This window comes from Atractosteus spatula, chromosome 3 (genome assembly GCF_055471065.1).
Source record: "Atractosteus spatula isolate fAtrSpa1 chromosome 3, fAtrSpa1.hap1, whole genome shotgun sequence".
NCBI lineage: Eukaryota > Metazoa > Chordata > Actinopteri > Semionotiformes > Lepisosteidae > Atractosteus > Atractosteus spatula.
Window position 1 is genome coordinate 46,866,649 of NC_142708.1, and position 6,000 is coordinate 46,872,648.

Genomic DNA, 6,000 nt, shown 5'->3' on the forward strand with positions numbered 1-6,000 from the left:
AGACTCTTTCAATAACCGGAACAGTATCAAGGCAATCTGGCACTTTATTTCTTATTTGTTTCTAATTATTGAGTAAAGCAATTAAAAATACATTAGTGATTTTTATGAACCATTAATCAGAGATATTTTTTTCAATTTTTTAAATGCTGTACATATGCAACATTAAAAATTGTAATAAGATACACATTTAAACTGCTGATTCTACATTACTACAGTTTCCCTCACTTCAGCCAGCTTTCCTTTCACCAGTATTGCTTTTACCTTTATTAGAAGTCTGTTATAATTTACCTGAGCTCTAACATAAAATCATTTAAAATAATAAATACAACACACTCCCAACAATGACTTGGAAAGTCCCAATCAAATAAGCTTGATAGCCATAATTGCCTCCTATTCTTGGTAATCTTTCGTATAGTCTTATAATAGAATAATTGAATGATTCTCCAAGGATGTCATTATTGCTTTCACAACTATTTCTGTATGCTGTGCTCGCAGTTATGTATCAGTATCAGTATCAGTTTTAAAGATATGTGGAAAAATAATGCCATGATATGAAAACCTGAAACAATTTGTTGTGGTGAAAAAGCATTAAGTAAAACATATTATTAGTAAAAAAGAAATAATAGACTACAGTGTTTTTGAGCAAATGATGATTCAGAACAATTGCATTTAAACTACAATGCATTATGTGTATTCTTGTACATGAACAAGACTATTTGCCTTCAGTAGATATATCATTGAAAGTTTAAGTAAAGGTGTTGTTCTCAATTGTATGCTTATACAGTTCAAGACAAAGTACAGTATACTGTATAACAAATAAAAATAATATTTTATAAAATGATATTTTATTTCATAGTAATTTTCTTTGAGAAGAATATCCCCTAATAAGCTCCATTTTGGTTAAATCAGCTATTAGATTAGCCAGCAGCCATATCACCCTGCAACCCACAACTGGTAACCCACTGAAGCTAAGCGGGTGTAAGCCTGGTCAGTACCTGATGGGAGACCTCCTGGGAAAAACTAAGGTTGCTACTGGAAGAAGTGTTAGTGCTCACCCTGCAGTCCAAGTGGGTCATAATGCCCCAGTATAGTGACGGGGACACTAAACTGTAAACAAGCGCCGTCCTTCGGATGAGATGTAAAACTGAGGTCCTGACTCTCTGTGGTCATTAAAAATCCCAGGGTGTTTCTCGAAAAGAGTAGGGGTGTAACCCCAGCGTCCTGGCCAAATTTCCCATTGGCCCTTACCAATCATGGCCTCCTAATAATCCCCCTCTATGAATTGGCTACATTACTCTGCTCTCCTCCCCACCAATAGCTGATGTGTGGTGAGCGTTCTGGTGCACTATGGCTGCTGTCGCATCATCCAGGTGGATGCTGCACACTGGTGGTGGTGGAGGGGAGTCCCCATTACCTGTAAAAGGCATTGAGTGGAGTGTCCAGAAAAGCGCTATATAAGTGTAAGCAATTATTATTAATTATTATTATTATTAGATAGTTACTTCAGTTTTGTAGCTTTGGCAAGATCTAAACATAACTGTTTTGTCTCATTAACTGGCTAACTTATGGTCTTAATCTAATATTGTACCTAATAAAGGATGTGGAATGAGTGAAGCTGTTAAAAGTTGCTCTGGCAGTGATGAGGTTAAGGAGATTTGGTCACAGAATTGCTTGATGGTATACTTTTATTTCTATTTAAGTAGTTAATGAGATTTTTCATGCATAAAATTAAATTTTACCTTCTTTCATCTGTTTTTAACAGTAAGGGATTTTGTCTCAGTATTGTCAGATTTTATTTATAAGTGTAATAAAGTTGGGCACAGACTCGGAACGATTGCATTTAATGGTAATGACGGTATATTCTAAAGCAATTTTGGAGGAAGCACTCAATCAGGCCTATCTTAAAAACCTGCACAGTTCTATTTAAAAGAGTAAGTTGAATAAAGCAAAGTGCACACAATAGAGGCTAATGGAAAATATTTAAATTAACCTAACTTATCCTTTTTACTCATTTTTATCTCTTAGAGGCCAGAGTGTATTCATAATAAAACCTGTGTTGGACAGATAATGTCTAATTAGGCAGGTTTATATTTTTGCCCAGTTCAGGTTTGTCTATTCTAAATGTTGGTCCTTACAAGAAAAACACTTTTCTTAATCACCCCTAGATCTCAGACCTACCTCTTATTATTGTTCTTTTAAAATGTAAAATAGATGCTCTTTCTGCTATCACCCTTCTCCTTCTTGATAATGGTTTCCACAAATTTGTAATGTATGTACCACTCATAATAAAGACCTGGGCTAAATAAAACTATAAGATGTGCATACCGTTTGGGTGAAGAGCTCAATAAAAATTGTCATTATAATAATTTGGACATTTTGTACTGATGAAAGAAAGATGAAAAACTTTCAGGATTGCCTTCTGTCAGACTTCTCTCCAAGGACCAACGTAGCAGCAGCAAGGTTCATTTCAGGCTCATTTGCCATTTTAAAGCTATTGCAAATTAATGAAGAGGAAAAGATAAAAAGTGCATCATTCATTATAAAAAGGTTACTTTGGGTTCTCTGTAAAACTAACCTAAAGACATGTAAGTAAAGGTGATGTATGAGCTTTTCTGCCTTGTAAGAACTGCCAAGCGTTTGCTGTTGCTTTCTTGGAGCAGAAATTCTCATCAACCTGTTACACCTAGAGCTTCAACCACAATCCTAGACTATTAATATGTTATCATGCCATGCAAACACATCAATAAACTGCCATGAGAGGCTTTAATTGATTGACACTTGGCTGGATGGGAATTCTTAAACAGGGTTTGAATCATCCCTTTGAAAAGATAATAGGAGCTTAATTTGCATGTCTATTGCAAAACCTCTGTGAAAGGTCTTTTTTTTAATCAAGAAACTATTGACTGTTGAAAGTTAAGCCAGCTGAAAATGAACCCTTCTTTCCACAACTGTGGAGATGACAGACAGCAGAGGAACGTGATGGTTATTTTAGCAGTGGAGTGACTTGACCTCCATAAAGGCACACTTTGGCTTTTTGGGTTGGCTCTCCAGGGAAACAGAGCCTAGTCTGCTTGAAAGGTTAATTAAGTATGCTAATGGATGAGCTTGGACTGGCAGAGAACTTAAAAAGATTAGCATCAATCAATCTAGTACATTCAAGAAGAAGCATAGTTGCAGGCCTACTGAGATTCAATCTAATGAACTCAGAAAAAAACATACATAACCTGCAAGTTAAGCAGCTATGAGAGAATGGATAGGCTTAACACTAACTTTTGTATTTATTGCAAAAACAAATTCTTATCTCCTTTCACCTTCCATATAAAAGGTAGTATGATTTAGTCTAATGCCCTATAATCATACTTATGATAAATTAACAGACATTTTTGACATGAAAGGTCACAGCAAACCCAACAGTAAAGGCATCTAACAGACTTACAATAAACTAAAGCTTACATAATTCAACTGTACATTGCCATTTGTGATAAATAGTCACATTTGACATTTACTCTTAAGGGACATTAAGAAAATAAAAAAATGCATTTTTTTAATTTAGCATTTGCTCTCATCAGAGATGGGTTTCACTATGACTCACTGTGGCTCCTACTTTTAATCTCTCTGTTTGTAAAACAATAAGCTTCCAACATGTTCACTGACTTAGAAAGCTGTGGTACTCCAGCTGATTTGAAAGTAAAATCAAACCCAAACTTCTAATGCCTTAGTAACAACGTGAGTCCCTTCTCTCCTTTCTCTTTCCCTCTTAATGAAACAACATCTCCACTGAGCTTGAGCATATCTGTGTCCCATGGAGTGCCCATCTTTTCTTTTCCTCTCACTGATTTCCAGAGATGGGCCTTCTTTACCCTGCTCTCTACATGGTATCATAGGTGGTGGAGTGTTGCTCCCAAATATTCACCTTCAGTATTGTTTTTAAAAGAGATTGAAGGAGCATGGGGTCAGAGTTGCTACCCTTCCCACCCTCTGTGCCGCTCCTCTCTTTCTCTTTTGTATTCTGCAATCCTCACCTGGTCATGCCTCCCTTCTCCTTTCTTTTCTTTTTCATCTTTCTGCTCTCATTTCACTATCATGTGGTCCACGTGGGTCTTAATGCCCTAGTATAGTGATGGGGACACTATACTGTAAACAGGCGCCATCCTTCGGATGAGACGTAAAACCGAGGTCCTGTCTCTCTGTGGTCAAAGAGTAGGGGTGTAACCACGGTGTCTTGGCCAAAAGTCCCTTTGGCCCTTATCAATCGTGGCCTCCTAATAATCCCCCCAATGAATTGGCTTCATTGCTCTGCTCTCCTCCCCACTGATGGCTGATGTGTGGTGAGCATTCTGGCACACTATGGCTGCCGTCGCATCATCCAGGTGGATGCTGCACATTGGTGGTGGTGGAGGGGAGTCCCCATTACCTGTAAAGCGCTTTGAGTGGAGTGTCCAGAAAAGCGCTATGTAAGAAATTATTATTATTATAAGGCATTCAAGCCCCTGTATCTTTGACCACAGGAATATCTGCATTGTTTGTCTCTTTCCTTTCCCCAGTCCTTTCTTTTTGCAGTCCCCAGAGGGTCCTGCTGATGCTCTCTTTCTGTCTCTTCTGTGGACCAGTTCCATAGCATCACTTTGTCTCTGGTTTGGACTTCTTGTTTGCTCTCGCCAACCCCAGCACTCACTCTCCACAGCCCAGATAGTAGAAGCAGTGGTTTCCCTCCTCCCATTTCAACTGGGTGTGGTGTTGGCCCCAACCTTTTCCCCCAGACTAAGTCTTCCACTCATAGTCCCAATGGTCCTGGCACTTGAAACTCAGATCTTCCTACACAGAGGAATGGATATTCACTTCTCTACCTGGCTCCAGCTTCATATTACACCACCACCAATTCCAGCTCAGATCATTTCCCACCTACATTAAAAAGAATCATTGCACACCCCTCCAACTCTTTACTTTCTGTCTCTTGCCTCCACTTTCCTTGTTCTGAAGGAGCCCTGTCCCCCAATTACTGATGCCTGCTTTTCCTACCCCTATTTCCAATCTGCCCTTTGTTCACTTCCGGTATAGTACTCAAACTATAGCTACCTACATGCATTCTGGTTGAATGTCATCTCTGTCTGTGTTTAATAACTTCTCTTTTTGCAGCATTAAAGTCTATTACTTAGTTCCTCTTTTCCACTCTGCACTACACAGCAGTCAAGCTATACATGATCAAAGCAGCAGGACAAAATGCCTAGCTCACAATAACTGTCATCACTAATTCCCTTAAATTTATAATATGTCCCTTGACCCTAAATCTCCAGTTTCGTATAGTGTGTGCTGGCAAGGTAAATATGATATCACAATCCATATCACAATCCATGTTCAATAATTTCAGTTACCAATGGTATCTCAGTAATTTCCCATTTGAGTTTCTAGGAATTGTCCTATTTGTGTCTCCAAATTCCACTGCATTAATACATTTCCTGCTTTTTCACCTGCACTTTTTCAACATGACCTTTTCAACCTCCTTAGTCAATTAAACTATGCTATGCACATCTTCCCTTGAAGCCCACCACATCTTATCTCCTTGACCTTGCTTCCTCTGTAATGTTGTTCATAAATACAGTATTATCTGGGGTATTCCACATCTGCTTAGTCAGAAAACATTCCACAGCCCTTTCTCTCTTTACTGCTCCCTGATGTCCAACATGACTTGGTTACTATTTTCAGCTATCTGCTGCATCCTCAAATCTATTTCTGCTCAAAATCCTTAAGTTCTGCCAAACTCCATCCCACTGAGCTTCAGGGCTCTAGTATATCACCTCTTCTACTAGTGTTAGATCTGTCCCCTGCAGCATATGCACCTCTATCCCAGACTTTAAACTCTTGTTTACGTATCTCCAGGATCGACATTGTTCCTTCTGCCTCCATTTCTCTCCTGCCATCCTCCACCATTCAGCCTCGGTTCTCGAAAGAGACAGACCTTGCCATTGAACTCTTTTTAGTTTCCTTCTCCTTTGACCTGCT